Below are 25,339 nucleotides of genomic sequence, written 5' to 3' on the forward strand. Positions count from 1 at the left end.
TTGTTTATATAAATTATTAAATAAAGGGTCATGACAATGGCTGTTCTTTTATAAAACCTGTTCGCAGATCAGAGCTAAAGTTAGTAGACCCAAGTAATTCACTTTCATAGTTTTAATCCTGTTTGTAATAGAAAATCTCAGCATGATCTCTTTTTGAAGCTGCAATACACAAAATGAGTCCTTTATCTCACCCTGCAGAGAACAAGGTTTCTGATTAAATAATAAGTAGGGCTCATCATGGTTCATTTGTTATGTCCAAGATAGAGAAGAAATGTGCAACTTCCCATGCAGTGTTTTAGAAAAATGAATAATTTTACACTCAAATGATGCATGGTTTCTTTTGGTTCAATTATTTTACTGTGGACTAATAAAACTGTCTGATACTGAACTCATTTGCTTTTGTGGAAATTCGAAAATGTTAAACTAATACTGAGTTGAAGTCATGGCAGTAATCTATGTGCAAGGACATACACGCCATTGTGGTAAGCTAGAAATTGCTGATTACTGCATACTTTATTCCCAAATGAAAATTACAGATACTGTAGTTCTTCATTTATCATTTTTAAGCCTCAATAAATGTATTATTTTTTAAAAACAAAAAATAGAGGTTATAACGGTCTGGCTGCCTGATTTTAGCCTGGAGAACGAGCACATAACAATGGCTATAGTGGCAGAGCAGCAACAATAGAACAGGTATTGTGATGGTACAGGTAAAGCCATAATACTTTTTACAATTACATTGGGAAGCCTTTATTATTGGCAGGGTTATCACCAGCAATAGCAGGGTTATTCCTAGTAGTAACCATTTGATGTATAAGATGAAATGAAAAAACCCTATAGCAATAAAAATCTCCCTTTTCACCAGTAATAGCGCCTTTTACCTTTTGATATATCTGCATGCATCTTTAAGGAGGAATCCCTGAACAGAGATGTCTCAAAAACACATAAGTGCTTGTGCTAATGCAGTTTAGAACTTGATGAACAGGATCCATAAGAGTCATTAAGGAAAGTAAGGAAAAAAAGGAGTAAATGTTCTCTGGGACAAACCATGTTACAATGCAAGGGGTGCAAATTAGTTTATTATTTTGCACATAAGTGAAAAACTGGTTGTTTTTTCATCTAGCACATAAATACTTGATAGCTTTATTTTTGCACGGAAATTTAAAGTTGATCTAGGACATGCCCTACCTCAACTATAAATCTGTCCCCACATTTTAAATTTACCTACCCTCCAATGCAAAAGGGTTTTGCCCAGGTGCAAAGTTACTCCCTTTTTCGGCCTTGCTCTCCTTAATTACTCAGGCCCGATATGTTCATCCTTACCACTTCTAATCAGCAGCCAACAGGACTCCATCTTAAACTCTAGCAGAAGAGGAGGAAGTTAAGGGGTGAACATGGGAGAAGTGGAAGATAAAGTGAAGGTGGAAGAAGGTGCAGGACAAGAAGATAGTGGGCACAGAGGAAAAGTGAGTGATTGTGTAATATGTTAGAAGAAGGAGGGATAGATATGTTAAGAGGGGTAAAAGGAGACAGAAAAGCACACAAGATGGAATAAATAAAGGACAGACAATGGGGGGAGAGCAAAAAGACAGATCAGGAGACAAAGTTGCAAATACAAAATTTGAGACAGGTTAAAAAAGAGGGGAAAGAAAATGACAGACACAAAGAGGAGACAGAGGTAGACACACACAAGGAGGGCAGAGAAAGATGACCGATTGATCGAGACTTAAACCCAAGGGTAGCTGTGCAATGATGTCTCTGCACAGCACTACCATTAGGATTCAGAGATGAAAATATCTGCTACAAAGATTATCAAGGCAACTCTTTATGTTTGGGGGGTCGGGCTCAGACTTTGCAATGGACCAAGGAGGCTTATTTTTATCTAGAAGCCTGGCTGGCTTCCAGGTATGTCAGATATTTAGAAAATGTCAGTGCATAAAAATGATAACTGAATCCTTCCAGACTGCAGAAATGATGTGGCTGTGCCACTTTTGCACAAGGCAGACTTGGCCCAGTAGAGACAATAAAAACAATACAAGTATCCCCTGGCCTAGGGCCATCCAATATGGTACTGGACCAGGGGACATAAATACATTTAAAAATTAATGACTCAGTGCCTTAGTTATTGTGTTTAGCTAAATTACTTTATGTTTAGTAGCATCAACCATATTGGGCCCAAAGAATATCCATATAATCAGTGGAGGAACATTCCATTTCCAGGCCCCATAGACAAATTAGAGTAGATGCCTATTGCTCTAGCCTCATGGGCCTCTTCTAATCATGCAGATGCAGACTGGCACATGTTCAAAGGAGGACTCCACTGCTCTTTAAAAGGCAGAGAGGGGGCCTTCTGGGGGGATGACAGCATTAGCAAAGCCCCCACATCTTTGGACCCCATAGCTGCTTCTCCCACTGCACCCCCTGTAGAACTGCCAGTACCTGCAGTTCTCGTATAAAGGTTTGTCTAGTCTGGTGTTCATAGAAAACAAATTCAGCCTTATCTCAAATATCTTCCATTCTGAAACAACTCTTATACTCTTTCAGATATAGTTGTAAATGATGCTAGTAACTTTAAAACATGGCATCATGAAATAAAAGTCTGCTGGTCTTTTATTTTACTTTCAACCCTTCAGTGCTAAGAGGAGAACCTCTACAGTTATACAGGTCTTACATACTTCTAGTACTCTCAATTCATTGTGCATATTATGGGATAATAGTGTTTTGGTTCCTACAGTTTAATGCCAAAAAATGCAAAATCATGCACTTGAGTCTCATAAACCCAAATGTTAGATATAGTATTAATGGCATAATAATGGAAACTACTGAAGAGGAAATGGATCACTATTTCAGGTGACTTGAAGGCAGGTAAGCAATGTAACAAAGCAATGAGGAAGGCAAGTCAGATGCTTGGTTGCATAGGGAGAGGAGTCAGCAGCATAAGGAAAGAAGTAAAAATGCCACTGTATAAGTCATTGGTGCGGCCTAATCCAAAAAATTGGTTTCAATTTTGGAGGCCATGGGGTAAATGTTTCAAGGTCCGATTTTTCTCAGCGTGTTAAAATCGCGGCAAATCGCGGGTGATAGCCCGCGATTTTAGTCAAAAATTTCTGAAATGTATCAAGCTGCGATTTTGACCTTGATCTTCAAAATAGCTGGTCATCTCTGGCGATTTGCTGCAATGTAAAACACTCCAGTGTTAGCTAACACTCCTGTGTTGTAGCAGCGGGGGGGCAGCAACAATGCCCCATCTCCCCTGGGCAGAAGAACTGAACAGATTTCAAGCATGGACTTTTGGAAATACAAGTTTCTTTGGGACAGGGGCAAGCTAGACTTTGGATACAAATTTATTTTGGACTTTGTTTACAGCCATTTTGGGATTGAAAGCTGCTTGACAACAGATGAAAACTTCATTGGTGAGTATTTTGGGGAATTTATTATTTTTAGTAAAAATCTGTGGTGTAAATGAGGGTGTTTACTGTCATTATTGTTGTTTTATTATTTTTAATAAATGCTAGTGGTTGTATTGAGGGTGTGGTGACTTTGTAAATATTCTGTATTGTGGAACTGCAGGTCCCAGTCAGCCGTGGGTGTCAGGGCATGTTGGCACTTGTGGTTCTCCAAGTGCCAACATGCCCTGGCTGCCGTGGGTATGCTGGTGCTTGTAGTCATATAAGCAGCAGCATGCCCACACTATTTATGGCAACCTGGCTGGCTGGGACTTGTAGTTCCACAAAACAAAATGGCGTCTGTTTGTTTTTTTTACATTTAATTTGGCGCTATTACCCCATACCCACCGCCCAGGGGTGTAGGAAGAGCCCTAGTGCTATCAGCACTGGGCTGGATGTCCCTGGGGGGGGCACTCATTTTTTTGGCAGACCCCACTCCTTAGGGAATGCAGCCCAGTGCTGAACAGCCTGGGGTTGGTTAGTCATTATGGCAGTGGGATCCCTGCTGTGTGTTCCCCTGCTATAGTGCCTCCAACCCCGGCTCGTTTGCCTAGTGCTGGTTCCATGAAAATCAGGGAAAAATTTTGTGTGGGGTCCCCTCGATTTTCATGGAACCAGCACTTTTTCAGCAGTGGGCTGGCAGCACTAGGGTGAAGACTGAATACAGGGGGGAACCCACACTTTTTTTTAAAAAAAACCTTTTATCTATTCTTTACAGTATTTACAGCTGCCGGAGCTCTATGACAGGCAGTGTAACAGTGATATGTTTATACAACACGCTGCTAGAATGCAGTATGTTGTATCTGGCGTGTTTGAAAGCAACCTCTCCTGAGTTTGCTTAATCGCAGCTTCATACATTTGAGACTTGTATAGCTGCAGTGGCAAACAGTCAGGAGTTTGATCTCTATCGATTTTGCAAATAGCTATTTTGACAGAAGCACAGTTTTTTTGCATGAAAACTTGCAGCTTCATACATCTGCGAGTTTCAACTCTCCAGAGAAAATCGTTGATTTTGCAAAATTGCACCTTGATACATTTACCCCCATTTCTCCAGAAGGATATATATATGCATTAGAGACTGTACAAAGAGGGGCAACTAAAATGGTGCATGGCCAACAGCAGAAAACTTACCCGGAAAGACTTAATGATCTCAATATGTATTGTTTGGAGCAGAGAAGGGAAAGTGGGGATATGATAGAAAGTTTCAAATATATTAAGGGTTTGAACAAGGTACATGAGAGAAACATTCTTCAAAGGAACAGAAGTAATAGAACACGAGGACATGCACTGAAAACTGGAGGGAAGTAGGTTCAGAGGAAATTTGAGGAAAAACTACGTCGCAGAAATGGTAGTGGATAAGTGGAATAGCCTCCCATCAGAGGTGGTAGAGGCTAATACATTATGGCAGTTTAAACATTCTTGGGATAGACAAAAGAAAATCCTTATAAAGAATAAAGGATCAAATAGGGATTAAGGTTCTTATCTGCTGTCAAATTCTATGTTTCTATGTTACTTTGATAAAAATAAACCACCCAAATATACTAACTCTTTGACTCCTATAAGTAATGGTGGTCCAATGTTACACAAAGGTCTAATGCAAGCAACTAATTTTTCTTCTCTCAGGACCTCTTTACAGAAAGAAACCATACATCTTTCCCTCCACAACCCTTCTCTATTAAACATCATATATACTGTCTACTAAAATTCCTGTCTACTAAAAACAGCTATTAAAGGTAACTTGGATTTGGTTACCGTGACTGATGGTAATTTCATGCAGCATGAAACCATACTAGCCAGGCTGGACTGAACACCTTAGCTTGATAAATATGAAAGAGATGGGTACCACACACTTTGTATTGGTTTAATGGGCAGAGGTATTTTCTTCCACTTTCTTTAGCATTAAAAAGGCACAGGAGAGGGAGAGGGAGTGGAATTACCCCACCCTCCAGTCCAGGGACTGATTATTTTTTTAAGTGTGGCTTCAATATGAAAAGTTGGATTTGATATAATGTTGTTGCATTTTTCTATACTTTTAATCTAAGAAAAAAATTAAAAGTTGATTGTGAAAAAATGCAGAATATTGGTCTGTTCAGGTAGCACACGCCCTTAAGTTGCCCCACTACCAATTAATTTCTTATGACATTATTCATAAATTTACATGACAAATCACATTATTCATTACGTCAAAGATGATATCACATAATCCACTAAACATTATTACATCAATGATCACTGACATTACCTTGTTCAAACAGGTCACACTAATAAAATATTGTTTAGTAAAGGATAGCGTATCTATAACTAGTACCTGGACTAGAAAGCTGAGTAATGCACCACTATCTCATCCCTGTGTAATGATAACATGAGTAAGAAAATGTCCTGGTCCAGTACTCCAAATTCTTGTGTTTTTTAAATTTGTACAGAAATTTAGCTAGGAGTTTAGCAAAGTTTTCCCCCAAAATAATATATTACATATTGTTATATAGTCCCACTGCAGCTTTTGAGAAGCATTCTTTAGAATTGCAAGAAACCAGAAAAATTGACTGTGCTTACAATTAAGGCAAAATGGAATCACAGAATCAGTTAAATTTAAAATAAATTTATTATAAACTAAATATAGAAAATAAATACATACACAACACCAGCTGATGTTAAAAACATAGTTATTGAGTGTGTTATGCACACTCAATCACAAGGACATTAATAATGTTCATTCATGAAATAAATTGAAAACTGTAAATTGCAAATATTATACAGTCAGTCTAGCTGCTTAAAGTTTTTCACTGATAATTATTAGCCTTTGGGAGAGAATATAGAAGGATGACTGTGGAGTAATAATAACACAAAGTGTAAGGCCGGACACTGGAAGTGTCCAGATCAGAACTTCACCAAATTATCTTCCAGTCTCCAAGGCACTCCAACCAGTCTCCATGTGTCTGATTGTGATTTGAAGAGGAAAGCACCTCTCCTTTATAAATTGTAAAAAATTATTTTGACAAGCACTTCACTCTCATTTGCAGCTAGATTAAACCTAAAACAATTATATGCCAATTTTGAAAAGTGAGATGTGAAAAATAATAAGTATAATCCAGTGCTGTCTATCTCCCACATAAATACAAAAGAAAAAAAGTGATATAAAGTAATAATAGAAAAATTATACTTATATTTCTTAGGAACAGCAGGTAACTGCTGTTTTCTTTTTGGCCGCTGAAGTGTTTTTTTCAGCTTGGGTGTCATCACCTGAACTCCTTACATTACAGCTGTATCTGACACCTGCCCTGATTGGCTACTACTGGTTTAAATACCTGTCAGCTTCACTTTGCCTTTGCCGGTTATAGCGTTCACATGCTTGCTTCTCCGTGCTCCTGGTTCTCTGAATAGTCTGCCTGTTTTTCCTGATTGATACCCATTGTGATCTCTTCCTGGATACCAACTTTGCTTGTTTGCTTGTGACCCTGACCTCTGCCTGAATACTGACCTTGCTTATTTGCTCGTGACCCTGACCTCTGCCTGGATTCCAACTCTGCCTGTTTGTCTGAGAGATCTTCTCCCTGCTGCAGGATCGTGGTGCCAGCTATTCGCTCCATCAAACTCACCTGTGTCAGCAGTGTTTCATAATACAGATTTACTGCTCAATCTTGCTCCCACATTTTCCCGAGCACTGTGCTGCTCTCTAGCTTCATCTCACACTGCCAATCTGTTATACTGGTGGAGGTTGGTACTGGATCCTGTTACTAACTCAGTATTCCTGCTTTATCTGATCCAGGATTATCTCTGCTAGGCATCTTACTGTCAAGTCCTCGGTGATGCCTACCTACAGGAGTTGAGTTATCACTACTCTAGAATAAGTCCTGTGGACAACCGAGTAGTGCTGAACATATCTGGCTCTATTGGAAAGGAGGTTGCTATAGGTGAAGCTCTAGTCAACAACAGGTTCTGATAACTCAACTAGTAGGGTGATTTGTGACATTATAATCGGCCACATACTTGGGTTTTACTCCCATGGATCCTACTCCTCTATCCCTTGCACAAGTGCTGGCTAATCGACTGCAGGCTCAATATCAGATAGTTCAAGACACTTCTACCAGATTGTCAATTCATGAACAAGCCTCCAGGATTACCTCTTCTCAAGAACTTGAGGTTCAAGAACCCAAGCTTCATCTTCCAGATTTTCTGGCAACCGAAGGGATTTCCACAACTTTAGGGAAAGTTGCAATTTATATTTCAAGCTGCGTCCTTGGTCTTCCGGTTCTGAACAGCAGCAAGTGGGTATTGTTTTCTCACTGTTGCAAGGAGATCCACAAACCTGGACATTTGGATTGTGCCCTGACAGTCTGGAATTGTTATCTGTTGATTCCTTTTTCCAAGCCTTGGGTCTCCTGTATGATGATCCAGACAAAGTCGCTACTGCAGAGTCTAAACTTAGATCTTTGAAACAGGGACATAGTTCTGCTGAAGAATATTGTACTTAATTTTGCAGATGGGCCTCAGATTGGGAATGGAATGATCCAGCTCTCTGCAGTTAGTTTGGTTTGGGCCTTTCAGAACTAATAAAGGACATATTGCTGCAATATCCAGCTCCTGATTCTCTGTGTTTGGCAATTCGCATTGATCGGCAAATAAATGAAAGAAGACTGGAAAAGGAATTTCATCCACAGAACTTTTTCCCTATCACTGACTCATTTAAGACAGGGGATACTAGGAAAGTTCATCTAGGCATTTGACTTTTACAGAATAAAAATTCCGTCCAGTTGCCTGCCCAGATTTCCCTGGTCTCTGGGAGTGTTGATGTACTAGCTTTCGTGGACAGCGGAGCAGCTAGAAATTTTCTAGAGATATCTCTGGCATGGCAATTTTCTGTTCCCACCCAACCATTAAAAGTTCCAGTATCTGTTTCTGTTTTGGATGGGCACCTAATTAAGGGCGGAAGCATGCTAGAGAGTACAGGCTCTCTTACCTTGACAGTGGGAGCACTCCATAAAGAAATGCTGTTGTTCTATTTTATCCATTCATCCACGTACCCTATGGTTCTGGGATACCCATGGCTTATCAAGCACAATCCAGTCCTTGATTGGTTCACAGGAGACCTGGTAGCATGGGGAAATACTGCCAGGGATCATGCTTAGTAACACCTGTTAAGGTTGCTACTGCTTCGGTCAAACCAGGTCTCACACTCCCACTGCAATATCAAGATTTTGCTGATGTTTTCCAAGCAAGCTACAGATACACTACCACCACATCGCCCGTATGACTGCACTATTGATATTCAGCCCGGGAGTAAATTTCCTAAGGCTCTCTTATATTCTCTTTACATGGTAGAGACCAAAGCCATGGAAAACTACATTTCTGAGAACGTGAAAAAAGGGTTCATTAGACCTTCTCATTCACCCCTTAGTGCCGGATTTTTCTTTGTCAAAAAGAAAGATGGAGATTTAGTACCTTGCATTGATTACAGAGATCTGAATCAGATCACCATTAAAAACAAATATCCTCTGTCAATTATTTCTCAGTTGTTTGACCAGTTAAGAGGTGCTTCTGTATTTTCTAAGATTGATTTACGAGGAGCATATAATTTGATACCCATACGGAAGGGCGATGAATGGAAAACCGCTTTCAATACTCATTCTGGACATTACGAGTATTGTGTTATGTCGTTTGGTATTTCTAATGCACCAGCCATGTTCCATGACTTAATCAATGATGTACTTCATGATTATCTAAGTAAATTTGTTATAGTGTATCTGGATGACATATTGATCTACTCCACATCTTTGTCCCAACACCATGAACAAGTCTGTTTGGTACTACAGAAACTTACAGAGAATCATCAATTTGCCAAATTGGAGAAATGAGAGTTTGAAGTCTCCACTGTGGCATTCTTGGGGTATTTCATTTCTGCGAACGGATTTACGATGGATCCAGCCAAAATCTGAGCCATCACTGATTGAGCCATCACTGATTGGAGCCTTCCCAGTAACCTAAAAGCCATACAAAGATTCCTACAGAACCGAAGGTCCACATCTCCGATCGAAGTGAGATGCTGACAGGCAGTGATTCCGAAAACACAGGACTCCGGCACTTCCCATTCACGTCAGCAAGACTTAGATGGAGGTTCATTTAAAGTGGCAATGTGTGGCCCCCACAGGTTAAGTGTTTAAATACTTAGCCTGCTGAGTCCACACATTGCTGCCGGAGTCCTGTGTGTTTGGAATCACTGCTTGTCAGCATGGCGCTTCGATCGGAGATGTGGACCTTCGGTTTTCAGGTAAGTCTCTTTCTTTTCTAGTCGTTTTTTTCACATTTCGGATTTTTTTGTAGGAAAAAAGCGTGTAGGATTTGTCAGTATCGGCGACGTGATTACCACCGACAGATAGGATGGGAGACCCATGGTTGGGTGTTCTTTATTTGTATTTTGTCCATCTAGAATATTATGTATTTAACAATTACCTCTTAATTTAATTTTTAATTTTGTATTTATTCTATTATGTATTTTGTAGAGAACTTTTAGATTTGTTCTGCCTTCTGGTGCCATATATTGTGCTCTCTTTTGGGAGTTCATTGAATTGCATCTATGTGTTTTTAGTATACCACTTGTTCCCTTACTTAGTGTGAGATTCACTGATATAACTCATATATTTGAAATGTCTAGTGATTGGCTACACACCATTTATATAAGAAGACAGTCACTGTATACTAATCCACTAATAAAACTGTCTTTGAATGACAGAAAAACATATCAGGAATATACTAATTAATTGACAATTTGCTACTTTTCAACTTTGAATTTTAAACATCAACTATAAACACCTCTTGGTTTTTACTTTACTGATTACAGTATACAAAATATATATTTCTAATGTATGAGAAATTATGCTAATCAAGGATGTAGTTCCAATATTACACTGGTATAATACACGTTAAACATAAACATCAATTCCTTGGATGATATTTATATAACGCACTAATTCCGCAGCACTGTTCAGAGAACACACTCATATCAGTACCTGCCCAATTGGAGCTTACAGTCTAAATTCCCTAACTTACACACACAGAGACAGAGAGAGAGAGAGAGAGAGACTAGGGTCAATTTGATAACAGCCAATTAACCTACTAGTATGTTTCTGGATTTCAGAGAATATACACAAAATAAATAATTTTCGAATTTGGGAGCTAGACCCAAATTTGTGAAAGAGCATATAACAAGAAAATGATCCCTTTAAAATTCAAATATAAAAGGAACCTGAATTATCCCAGAGAAGGACCTTTCAAAATTTACAATTGGTACAATTCTCTGGGCTCTCCAAAAATGGCAAGAGAACCAGAATCAGAGGTACTAGAGCAGGCAGGAGAAAATAAATAAAACAATGCAAAACTCTATTGAAACCTAAATGTATCTATAACCTCTCCTCAAAGCAATTAATACATTCACAAATTAGTTGACTTATGAAAGGACTAAAATTTGCACCATCTCAAAAAAAAATACTATCTATATATTTCATTAAATTGCTACATAAGAAATTTGTGCAGGAAAATGTATTTTGCCCCCAATCAACTAAGGGCAAAAAAATCATTTTGATCAATATCTCAGCTACACAGTTAAATTCTTCCAAATTAAGAACTAAATCACAGTTCTATCCTTATAAGAGTGTTTGAGTTGACATTTTTTATTTTATAAATCCACTTTAGAATCTTTTAGAAAGTCTGTGAACAACAAAATCAGAATAGCTTTCAATTGAACCATAATTGAACTAGACAATAACAAAAGACACTCAAAGACCTAACTGGAGATGGTTCTATTTTTATAAAAGCAGCTGAGGGGCCTAGTAATAAAGGACAGAGATGAAGCTTTCAGAAGCTCACCGCAGCTATCAAATATGAATTTCTATACCATATTATCAGGAAAGCTCTATTTAATTCCAGAATCCTGTATTTAATCTTCTGTATAGCTTTAAATAAGAGATTGATATCCAGGAAAGAAAGGTATTTCTTTTAAATTACACCCAATCACACCAACTTATTATCACCTCCCTAAGTTGCACAAGTCCCTCACAAATCCACCTGGGAGTACATTTATTTTGTGTGTGGGATCTTGGACTTCAAATCTTTCTTTTTATATTGATTCCTTTTTTTCAACCTTATATTACATCCCTGAGGTAACACGGGATACTACAGTTTGTGAGAATGATAAAAAATATGAAAGGAAAGATGAAAATTTTGTGATATGCAATGGACAATTCTTGTACATCAATATACCACATACTAAAGGTATAGAGGTAGTAAAATAACATTTTTTTTTATCATTTATTGATTTTTTTATCACATAATTATTTTCTTTATGCTGGTTCTTAATATTTTCAGGTAATTGGCAATGTATCACATGTTTAAACATTAATTCTTATAATCTCACTTTAATGTGTATATTATTATTATTATTATTATTATTATTATTATTATTATTATTATTATCATAGATTTGTAAGGTGCCACAGTGCACCGAAGTGCCGTACAGCAGGGAAAACAGGACAAACATGAAACAAGGACAGACAAAATAAACGCAGATATGAAAACAAAGGGTATGCAGGACCCTGCTCATTAGAGAGCTTACATTCTAAGTGGAAGAGGGGACAGGTGAAAAAAGAGGAATGAGTGTGACTTAAAGTGGAGATTGGGACAGCTATGAGGGTGTAATAATGTGAATGGTATCATCGGGAGATGGTGAAAGAATGGATAAGTGTTTTGAAAGCATGTTGAGTAAGAAAAGGGCATATTCTGGCAATGTTTTTAAGCTGGAATTGACGGGACTGGGAGAGAGTCTGAATGTGATGAAAAATGCAGAGTTGTGTGACACCAAAGCAGGCTTGGGAGACTGAGGAAAGTGTGGTGTTATTGACAGTTAGGGAGATTTGAGGGGAGGTGGTGATTCTGGCAGGAGGGAAGATAATAAGCTCTGTTTTGTATATGTTGAGACTTAGGTAGCGTTGGAACATCTATTTGGAGATAGCTGAAAGACAGTTGGTTACACAAGATAGTACAGAAGTGGAGAGGTCAGTGGAAGAGATATAGATTTGGTGTCATCAGCATGGAGGTTGTACTGAAGGCGGAAAGAGCAAATTAGTGCTCCAAGAGAAGAGGTGTACAATGAAAAAAAATTAAAGGCCAAGAACAGAACTTTGTCAGACCCCAACAGATAGTGGGGTTGGAGGGGAGGATGTGTTACACTAAAGAGGCAGTTTGATAGGTAGGAAATGAACCAGAAAAGAACTGTATCACAAAGTCAAATGGAGTTAAGGGTGTGTAAGAGAAGAGGGTGATCAACAGTGTCAAAAGCAGCAGAGAGGCCCACGAGAATGAGTATGGAAAAATGACCTATAGATCATCAATCACTCAGCCTGATTGCACAGATTTGAGAATGGAATTAGAGGAGAGAAAGTGAGACAGGCATTTGTACACTAATCGCTTAAGTAGTTTGGGGCAAAGTGGACAAGAGAAATAGGGTGGAAGTTGGAAAGAGAGGCTGGATCGAGAGATGGTTTCTAGGGTTAAGGGGACAGGTTGTAGGGTGAGATGATGAGATGAGTGCAGAGACTTCATTTTCAGTTATGGAGAAAATTAAATAAGAGTAGAATGGGGGGAGTGTAGGTGAAGGTGGGTAGAGTGGATGAAGTGTGTGGAATTTGCCGTTGTTAGGATTTGCCTGCAGCTTTCTGCATTCATGTTGCTTTGCCTTGGCGGCTCCTTTAGGACCTTGGACTTATTGCATTAATGTATTATCTGTAGTGTCACTGTTCACCAGAGGTGCTGCTATTGTGCCTTTCCTTTTCATCACTAGGGGTTAACTTGTTGCAGCTTTTATCTCCTGTTCCTGGGTGTTCCCTATTTATACCTTTCTCTCTCTCATTCCTGTTCTGGTCATTGTTGTTTTCTTGCCTTCCTTTTGGTTTTGTTCTCCTGATGCCTTCTCACAAATCCCTGTACAGTTTCAGCTATATTTGGTTCATACTATTTATCTGTATTTTCTGATCAATTAACACCTTTATGCTTCATCACATCCTGGGGTCCATAGCTGTGATTTACATTGAAGTGTGACAAGCATGAGGAAATATCTTGTCAAATGGTGTCAAACTTTTCACTGAAGTAGATGTCAAAATCAATGGCTGTGAAGGAGGAAGTTCGAGAACTTGCAGGTGGGCAGAGAAGTGAATTGAAGGTGGGAAAGTGGCGATGTGTGTTAGAAGACTAGGTAGATATTAGAGATTTGAGGAATGCTTGTTTGGAAATTAAAACGTCAGTGCAGTAAGATGAAAGGTTGAATTTAAAGTGGAGGAAATCAAGATAGGAATGAGATTTCCTCCAGTGTTAATCTGCAAATTTACAGGTAGCGGTTCTGTTTGGTGTGCCATGGTTGGGGTTTGGATTGTTGGAATCTGTATGTGGCAGCTGGACTGCAGTGTCTAGGGCTGAAGTGGGTATTTTATTGTAGAAAGAGACAGCCCTGTTAGGGCAAGACAATGCAGACATATGAGAAAATATTTGTTTTAGTGGAGATGAGAAGTGGATTGGGAAAAGCGTACTTAGGTGTCCTTGTGTACGTGTGGATTTGGGTGCAGGGGAGGGGCATGTTAAGGCTGAAAGAAAGGAGGTTGTGGTCAGAGAGTGGGAATGCTAAGTTGGTGAAACTAGAGATGGAGCAGTAGCAGAAGAAGAGAAGGTCAAAGAAGTATCCATCACAGTGGGTGCGAGATGAGGTCTAATGGGAAGACCAAAGGAGAAAGTAAGTGAAAGAAGTTTAGTGGTAGAAGAGACTGTGGGATTATCAATGGGATTGCTGAAATTGTCTAGTATGAGAGTATATAGGTCAAAGGATAGGAAATAAGTGAGCCAGGCTGCAAAGTTGTCAATAAATTGTGAAACTGGACCTGGGGGGCAATAAATGACAGCAACATGAAAGTGGAAAGGATAAAACATATGGATAATGTAGGCTTCAAAGGAAGTGAATGAGTGAAGGTTCAGAGGGTATAACTTGGAAGGTGCAACTTGGAGAAAGTAGAATGCCTACTACACCACATTGTCTATTTCCATATCTGGAGGTATGGCTGAGGGAGAGTCCTTCATATGAGAGAACTGCAGGGGATGTAGTGTCAGAGGAGGTGAGCCAAGTTTCTGTAATGCCAAGGAGGTTGAGGGATTTAGAAATTAATATATCATGAATGGATGCAAGTTTGCTACAAACAGATCTGACAGGGCGGAGAGGGTAGTGGAGAGATGTGGATAAGGTTGGCAGGATTGCAAGTATGGGGTGGATGGAAAGGTTTGGGATTGAACGAGGAGCGTGAGCAGAGAGTGGGGATTGTTCAGGGTCGGGACCAGAGTCGTGGACCTGGGTCGCATGACCCGGGTCGCCCCATTCACACAGACACATGACCTGGGTTATTCTCGGGTCCATATCTCTGTGTGAAAGGGGTATAAGAGAGAGCAAGTCTGCGGACATATAAAGTTAGAACTAGTTTTACATGTAACATTAGACCATTATACTTAATTTCCAAATGTATATTTAAAAAAAAAATGTTAATCAGAACTATAATATTCTAATGGCGGATCCTATATTAAAATAATGTCTAGACTCTCATACTTCAATTATTTTCATTTTTTTTAAATAATCTAAAAATTTGAGTAACACTGGCTCTCAGTTTTTTCAAAGATAGGAGACTTACATCTGAGGGAAAGAGAGTCAAGAATAGCTGTTGATTGCCTCACAAAGTTAAGGGATGCTTTGGATGTGGAACATTAAGATGCATATCATGTTACTTCATTCAACACAAAGCAATACATTTTAGCTCTTTCATCACTCAAAAATAATTAAAGTTGTGTTTTTAATACCAGCTGGCTTTGTGTATGTATTTATTTTCTATATTTAATTTATAACAAATTGATTTTTAAAAATTCTGTTCTAGCATGTTACTTTAAGTATAAGCGCAGCCAATGTTTCTGGTTTTTTCCTTGGAAATTGTTAGAGATTACAAAGTCTCTAATTGGCAGCTGGTCACACCTAATCTAAACTTTATTCTGTTTCCCATAGCGTAGTTGGCTAAAATCCCTTTTTTCTTTAGATTTGGGCATATGTTTAAAAATGTGTAGCAGATCATCAGCATATGCAACTTTCTTTAACATGTACTCATTTGATATCTAGGTAGGAAGTACTATATTCCTTCATATCAAACAAGAAATGAATGAAGTTATCACAACCTTAGCCTGGGCCATCTGCTTTTGGGGATCATTGCATTTGTTAGGCCTTTCAAGTGTTTATTGGCTGTAGAGAGTGTGGTGGTCCACATAGTCACATAGTCAAATAGTCCCATGGACTACTATTGAATGTGTTATTTTATACTATGGGAATATAAATGTTTTCTGCTTTTATTATGTTTGCCTTTTGTCTGCCCTCTTTAAATTGGCAGGTGTATTTTTGTTCTATCTTTGTGAATAAAATAAATGTGTTTTGAGATGTGCAAAGAAGTCTCTAAACATTTTCAATTTTTTTTTTCTAGAATTAGACTAAATATAATATATTTATCAATATGAAATATGTTTTGTTCTACAATAGCATGTTACTTTTACATATATATTTTTAAATGCTAAATACATGCCTTTTCACATTGGGTTTCCCTACGTTTCATATTGTATAGACATTTTATATACAGCATAAATGTAACATATTTAAAAGGATGCAATGTAACGTGGAGTGTAGAGCAAATTTATAAAAATCTTTATATCTATTGGATATGATTTAGAATTGAATGTATCAATGCCCCATTTGCACGTGAGCAAAGATGCATCTGCACATTTTTGTTTCCATGTCTGTATTTTGAACTGGATGTATCTTAAGATATGATCAACACAAATTCTGGCATATAATTGTGCACATAGTGAACATGTCACAATAATCATCATCATCAACTCGCAAATTTAAAAACTAGGGAATAGAAGCGCAAAAAATATGTTCTCCTCGACAATTGCATACCACCAACACAACATTCTATTAAAACATTTTATTAAAAAACAACTATATATAAGCATAAACCAAGTCATGGATAACTCACAAGATAGTGGTGGAACAAGCAGTAATAAAATGCAGGGCTCAAATACACAAAAGAGAAAAAAAGCAGGTATTAAATATAACAGTCTCTGATTGTAAAACTCGATTGTGCACATGAGATAAAATAGTCTATTACCGCGGTAAACAGTGGATAGTAAACAGGTTTCATATACTTTACCAGCAGTCCAATAGAGATTAACTCTTAATCTGTGCTGTATAACAATTTATAACTCATGGACAAAATGATAGCTTCCAATAGTTGTGTAACTATAAGTCCCTCCTACAGTTGTATGCATGAGCTGACCATCCGGAATTAGCAGTCCACAGACTGTCTCCTACTTAGGATTATACTCACTAAGACAGCCGTCTTATTACCCAGCTCTGTGGGTAACGTATCCTCCAAGCTCACCTCCAAGGAAGACAGCGGTTAGCTATATTCTTTCCTCGGTCTACTGCACCTGTTTTTACCAGGTGGTCTCCCATCAGGTACTAACCAGGCCCAGCCCTGCTTAGCTTCCAAGATCAGACACGAAAAAAGACATTGAGTACAAGAGCGTTTGTACCTCCAAATTATCAAAAATTCCTCATCTCTGAGGAAACCATAAGTTACTGTGGAGAAACGCGTCTGATATTTTTGATAATTTGGAGGTACAAATGCTCTTGTGCTCATTGTTTTTTTATTTTTTAGTGGAATAAGAGAGATAAGTTTTGATCCAGCTATTTAAACTTGATTGCTGTGACCTATCAAGATCAACTACTTATGCTATGGAGATCTGAATGAGGCTTTCACCATATACCCTTTATTTCCACCTACAGCCGCACCACCCTGGACAAGCCCTATCTTGTCTGATCTTGGAAGCTAAGCAGGGCTGGGCCTGGTTAGCACCTGGATGGGAGACCCCCTGGGATTACTGGATGCAGTAGACCGAGGAAAGAATATAGCTAACCGCTGTCTCCCTTAGAGGTGAGCTCAGAGGATACGTCACCCACAGAGCTGGATAATAAGACGGCTGTTTTATTGAGTATAATCCTAAATAGGAGGCAATCTGTGGACTGCTAATTCCGGATGGTCAGCTCACGCATACAACTGTAGGAGGGAATTATATTTCCACAATTACTAGAAGCTATCGTTTTGTCCATGAGTTATAAGTTGCTACACGCCACAGTTAATCTCTATTGGACTGCTGATAAAGTTAAAGAAACCTGTTTACTATCTACTGTTTACCACGGTAATAGACTATTTTATCTCATGTGCAACATCAAGTTTTACAATCAGAGACTGGTATATTTAATACCTGCTTTTTTCTCTTTGTGTATTTGAGCTCTGAATTTTATTACTGCTTGTTCCTCTTATTTGTTTATCTTATGAGTTATCTATAATTTGATTTATGGTTATATATACTTGTTTTTTTAATAAAATGTTTTAATAGAATAAGGTGTTAGTGGTATATAATTGTCAAGGAGAACATCATTTTTGCTTCTATTCTATAGTTTATTTATTTTCCAATAAGATTGATTACACAACAATCTCTATAAGAAGTTGCATAAGTTCTTCTCCCCGTTAATATAATGTTGGCTACAAATTTTACAGATTTTATATGATTTATGATACTATTATAAGGTTTAATTATTGGTTGATTTAAATCAGCACCCAGGGATATCCTCCTTTGTGTGGATATAGTATTGCTATAACTCACAATTTTGCATCCAGTTTATGTAAGAAATTTACATCTCGTAGCAGATATATTCATCTGTGCTGCAGGTGCAAGTTGTGTGTATGCTGTAATGCACTCATAGTCAATACATTTTGAACTAAGTTGCATTTGTACGTCACTCAAAGGCACTTACATGCAATTCTAAATCAGGCCCATTGTCCTGCAATCCAGTTTTATACCCTTTTCCTGCAATTAATGTAGGATGTAATTAATTTTTGTCCCACACTTTGGAACCATTGCCATTGATAGGTATTCTCTACCTTAGCATTCTAAGCTACAGCTAGTATCAAATGTCCAAAGATTTTATTGCTATAATTCATGGGATAAAATTGAAATTCAATATCTTGCCGCCACACAATTCATTCAACCACATGCTGTCATTCCTCTCAGATGTTCCACTTTTTTATATTTTTAGCTTAGACATTGTCACTTTAAAAATGAGCTTTAAGAAGCACTCTTTGTCCTGCCAATAATAATAACATATGCAACACATAATTTTATTTATGTCCTGTGCAGGTAATAGTTAATACAAAAATGAACTACCGTATTTTTCGCTCCATAAGACGCACTTTTTCCCCCCAAAAAAGTGGGGGAAAAAGTGTGTGCATCTTATGGAGCGAATACTACATTGCACACCACCTGAGTATTCTTCGTTTACCGGATCAGTGTGCAGCTGCGTGTCTTAGCCGTCTAAACCGGAAGTTCGGCTGTTGACACGCATGCCTGCGTTCCAAAATAGAGGAAGTGATAGAGTAGTGATAGAGGAGTCCATCATTTCCACACTTTGTACAATAAAGTTTATTGAAACTAATTACATCATTCAACTTCCTTTTCGGTTTCCCTGACGGCCGGAGGAAGTCTGTGGAGACTAACGTAGCACACAGTGTTACCTATTGGTAACATTACCACAAGGATCATTACAGTTCTTTTGGGGCCATATCCATCGTCTCAACTACCATTTGTACAATCTACATTTCCCAGATGCATCAGAAGTTAGGACGAAGGTGACGATAGCGGACATCGTGCATCGACCATCATCGGAAGTCACATCACGGTACTTTCTGTATCTTCCATCAGAGATCGGCAATTTAATATATTGAAGAGTAACATTGTTCTTTTACCCACTGACAGTTCATTTGGAGCGTCAATGATTTAAGCTCTCACACACGTAAACACTGTATTATACACTGCAATGATCAGCGTGTTTAGAGAGGTTGTAAGATTGCAGCTTATATATATTGGCTCCTATATGTTTTTATGAGAGTAATACTGCAATAGCATGTGGAGTACACGTTCGCTTGTTTGATTGTTCGTTTGGATTCTGGTTTAACCTGGTCTCTTAGCGCTGTGGGATTGTATATAACATTGTTTTTTTTATTTGGACTATATCCTTTTATATTAATCAACATCTCACTTTTCCTCTATTGTGTGGCCTATCTGTACATATCCGTTTTTACTTACATTACTAGACAGCACTGTATGAGATTTGGTTCAGAATATTTTTTTCCTGTTTTACTCCTCTAAAAACTAGGTGCGTCTTATGGTCAGGTGCGTCTTATGGAGCGAAAAATACGGTATGTTGTATGCAAGTTAAGACATTAAACTGTTAAGAGTGAATAAGGAATTCTATATAAATGATATATAAATATATATTTTGTTGCCCTACTTTAATATAAATAGACCACCATAGGAAAAAGACATAATCATTCCTACTATTATAGTTTCTGTAGTTTCATAACCTTGTACCTACATGTCTTTAAATAGGTGCCAAAATTTAACTAGAAGAAACAAATACCCATAAAATTAATAACTTACCATCCTTGAAATGACTGCTCGGAATTAATGTATTGCTTGCGTTGAAGTGAATATGTGTATCATTGTATTGTCCCTTGTTAGATATTGAAATAATAATGCAACAATCTGGATATTTGTTTTGCAGTTGCAGTTGGCAAGAGTAATATAGTTTGCTGCAAAACTAATTATTCATAAATTAAACTAATGAATGTCAAGTTGCATCGGAAATCATTTTAAAGTTAGATTATTAATTAATTGTGTAATTAAGCTCTTGACAGTGATAAATCATTTTCCTGACAGGGGTAGATGGCCTATGCAAGTTAGTGCCAGGCAGAAACTCTGATAATAGATAGCATCAATTTAATAAAGGCTTTAAATTATGATCCCACCTGTGTGGAAGTGCCACTAATGGCCATATTCAAACAGTATTTTCCATGTATATTTTGCACTGAGAGATCTTTGCACTTACATGCTTTAAATTATACCATTAGCTCCAATTGGATATTAAGACAGCATGTCAATTTGTGTTCTTATTTTTACACCTAGTTTTACATATTAAACCAAATAAAAAATAAAATTGACAATTATAGCAGCATATCTTTTGTTTAATTGCAAACTATTTGAGTTATGCTTCACTAAAATATTAATATGTTTCACAATATGTAGTTGCCCCAATCCATTTTAAGGGATTGTAATTTAATTTATTTGGCACCAAATAGTACTAGCAAGCATGTGCTGTCATTTTTTCCTAGCTTTTTTCATAAGCTGTGTTATTTTATTTTTATCCTTATTTTTATCCTTTGTTGGGAAGAATATAATTAAATATAATCAAGAGTAGAATTCAAAGTGTGAGCATAATTCTATCAATGATGGACCGCAGTATGTCAGCTGTAGAAAATAATGTTTTTGTTATAAACCTTTTAATAAAGATATTAGTAAATGAGGGTAGGTGGGAAGTGAGAATATGCTGTTAAAATATATATTAATTTTACTTACTTTTCATTTTTGTTTAATGGACAATGGTCTTTTTTTTTTTATCAGAGAACCCAGAATTACAGTATAGAGGTATACTATAATATAGAATAATGTAGTTAGAACTCCCATGTATTCTGATTTTCCCAGGATGGTTCCCTCTTTTCCACACAAAATATTTACTCCACAATGCTTATTTTCTTATCACTTAGAATTATTAATTGTGCATCCAATTTACTGTGATAATTGTTATTAGGTTCTTATAACTGTTTTACCTTATTTGAACTCTAAAAGGAAGTAGAGGATGATTCTATGACTTGAGCAATATTCCGGCATTTCATGACCGTCTTTTTTAAAAAAAAAAAAATATGGGAATACTAGCTATAATACAGGGTGTTCGGAAAGTCACTGGGTAGTTATGTATATTTATTAACACACATGTTTCAATATACAATGTATAATACATGATGTAAACACAAATGATAATTATAAGCATTGTTGAGAATGACCATCGTTAGCATCAAGAAAGGCTTGGATCCTTTTTATTTTGTTTCTAAACACCTCTATCAGTTGCTCGCTTGAAATAGACTTAATGAATGCTGTTATCGCTGCTTTCAAGTCATCCAGTGTGCGCGGATGATCTTGATACACTGCAGATTTTGCTACTCCCCATAGATAAAAGTCTGGTGGATCTAGATCTGGTGAGCGTGGTGGCAACCTGTCTTTTAAAATAACGTGATCTCCAAAAAATTCCTTTAATAACTGCATAGATCTGTAAGATGTGTGGGCAGTAGCCCCATCCTGTTGAAACCATGAGTAATTGATTTCATCACTTGTCATCTGACCGATGAAGGGGTAAAGAATCTCTAAACAATAGCGCTCACTATTTATTGTGTTCATAAAGAAAATAGGGCCCACAATTCGACTGGAAATCGCAACCCACACACCAACCGTGAGATCATGAATGAGCGTTTTGTGCAAAACGTGAGGATTATTGGATCACCACAATCTTGAATTTTGTGAATTAACATTACCTGAGAGATGGAACCACGCTTCGTCTGTGAAAAAGGTCACATCCAACACATTGTCTGTATTCTCTGTGATAAATTGGTTAAACCATCTGCAATAGTGTATTCTTTTCTCATGGTCAGTTGCTTTCAGTTCTTGTACTTGCATTATTTTGTATAGGAAGAGCCGTAAATTCTTTCTCACGGCCTTATGAGCAGTTCCAAGACCAATATCATGCTGCTGAGCTAACTTTCGTAATGATTTTGATGGACTCTGCAGCATACTGTCAGAAATATCAAACAGTTTCTTCTCCAATAGCTTTGCTGGCCTTCCACAGCGTTTGGCATAAACCACAGATCCTGTTTCATGAAACTTATCGATAATGTTACGTACTGCATTGCGATGTGGAGCAGGTGTGTCTGGGAATTTTTCAGCAAATAACTGTCACACCACATCTGTGTATTTATCCCCTTTTCAGAATATATGTTCGATTAGCCATACACGTTCTTCAGTTGTTAAAACCATATTGGGATCAAAATCTGAAAACAAAATATGGGTTTTTTTCATAAAGCAGTGAAAACAATGGAGAAGTGAAGCAGTGGAGAAGTTGCCCATGGCAACCAATCAGCTGCTCCGTATAATTTTATAATATGTAAAATAGAAATGTTACCTCAATGCTGATTGGTTGCCATTGGCAACTTCTCCACTGCTTCAATTCTCCACTCTTTTCACTGCTTTATAAAAAGTGCACAGTGACTTTCCGAACACCCTGTATAATATTATATTGTCAAGTTGGGGTTCCATAAGCTGTCAAATCCCCATTGTTCTAGAAGCTATATACAGTTAAGAAAAATCACATTTGAGCTTAGAGTATTTTGAGCAAACCATTTTAGATATCAACAATTGAATTATATTTGACAGGTCCAGCTTCTTCATATGGCACATAAAATTCAGTTGCCTGACTGGGTAGGTAGTGGGTCACATTAATAATATGTTCAACCTTAACAGTTCATTATGCTGCCTTTTAGCTTAACAAATTTCTGTGCTTTGAATTTTTTGTCTTACTGTAAGGTTCCTCAGGTTCAGATAAGCAAATCCTGAGACTACCTCTTGGAACCACAGTTGGAAACCTAACAGCCTATGAGCACTCATTGCTTAGCTGGCCCATTCTAAGTAGCATAACAAAAGTTAATATTTATACACAAACATTTTGGGGACACTATATAACATTAGAAGGGAATCAAACATAAGAGAATATGTTAAATATCTTCCTTTAAAAGCTGATTCTGAAAGCTTTGTTTATATAATCAAAGACACATGCAAGACAAAAGACTAATGATGGATATTTGCCTAAGTTTGGAGCAAATGTATATGGACGATACAGAAAATAGAAAAAAAAACAATATAAAAGAACTAAGCTGTCTGAGTAAAGTTATCTTGGGGTGTACAAATGTTATGTGGAGTACATTAATGTTTATGTGGGAGCTGGGGTGGGGTAATGAAGTAATGTTATGTAGAGGGCATATTAATGTGGCACTAGTGTGGAGATAGGTGAAGAAATATAATGTGGGGGCTGGTTTTGGAGGATTAGTAATGTTATTTGAGGATGATCTGTGAAGAAATGTATGTAGTAATAATTCCATGTGGGGGTTGATGTGGGAGGTGCATTAATGTTAAATTGGGGCTGATGTGTGGGGTGTATTAAAACCATGTGTAGACTGATGGGGCCAGTGTGTGGTGAAATAATGCCATACTTGCACCACAAGACATGGAGGAGGATAAGCTGTATAGGCATAAGCAGTAAGAGTCCTGAAAGGTGGGATTTGTCCTAGGAATGGCTTCCACAGGGACTGGATTATTGCCAAGATCCTACCTACTTATTTCACTCATTGATCAGCCAGGCTCTTACGGGTTGGGTTGGAGAGGATCCTTGTTCAACAGCATTAAACAGCAGTTCAAGTTAAGCGGGAGATTTTAAGCATCGCTGTTGAGTTTTTACATTGGAGCTTGAATAATTGGCAAGTACCCATATTAACACCTATTTATTAGAATTTATCTTTATAACACCGATCATATTACGCAGAGCCGAGCAGAGAATATTTAATCATTCACATGACACACACACACGCTCACACACTAGAGAACAATTTGTCAGAAGTCAATTTTTGGAATGTGGGAAGAAACTAGAGCACTCTGGGGAAATCCACACAAATACGAGGCCAATATCCAAACACCACACAGATAGAGTGAAGCAAACTCATGACCCCAGTGCTGTGAGGCGGCAATCAAAGTTTAATACCTCCATGAGGACTCAAACTCAGAGAACAAACTGTGCAGGAGGAGATTACTGGTTTGGAGGAGAGGAAAGCAGTGGTAAGCAGTTGAAGTAGTTGTAACAAATATATTCATTTTGCAGACTTTCATGTCTGTGTCTGCTAAAACATCGCCCTTCTAAAATGACAACTTACTGCAGATGCATTACTTATCTATATTAACAGTGGTCAAAGTGGACATTTAGAAGTGGTAGTATGAAAAATGTTAGTGAATTGAATTTGGTAGCTTTGCAATGAAAGCAGTAGGAGAAGTGACGGTATGGCATACCACCATATACCAGCTCACTTCAACCACTATACATAGGTGTTCTAACAGCAAGGGCATGTTTGTGCAATTGTGAGCCGATGCAGACTGGGGTAAAGATGCATATTCGCCCAAGGAAGCCTTATTATTTGTGGGTGGTCAAGGGTAGGTGCAAATAATGTATGATGATGATGATCACCACCGAACTGCTTGTAATTGGTTGTATTGAATACTTCACTTATGCTAATTGGTGATTTGTTTTTTATTCGGGCATATATTATGCTTTTGTGTGCATATTTGATCAAGACTTTTTTATTTTTTCCTACACAAGGTGGGGAATTGTTTCTGCTAAAAGCAAATTAATTTTCACCCAAAAAATAAATGGTTAAAATCAAGTGTATGTGACATATGCTACTGTTGCCCACCCAGCAACATGTATCTTAAGAATGTTGCTGCTTTACATATAGTCACAATGGCACCTCTTTTAATAAATGTAAATTGCGCTTGTGATTTGGGGCACAATTGCTGCCCACTCTGCATCAGCCCCATTGTTTTGCAATGAAATAGGGGTACACATTATATGTGACTTCTTTTATGCTTAGCATGTAAGTACATTTGAAACTATTCTTATGATTTTTGACAGAAAGAAAATATAGTCAACGTTACCAAAGCATAAATAATATTTGCTCTGTCAGAAAAATAAGAACAACACATTTTACTGGCTATACTTGCATAAC

Source organism: Mixophyes fleayi, chromosome 2, assembly GCF_038048845.1.
Source record: "Mixophyes fleayi isolate aMixFle1 chromosome 2, aMixFle1.hap1, whole genome shotgun sequence".
In the NCBI taxonomy this organism is placed as follows: domain Eukaryota; kingdom Metazoa; phylum Chordata; class Amphibia; order Anura; family Limnodynastidae; genus Mixophyes; species Mixophyes fleayi.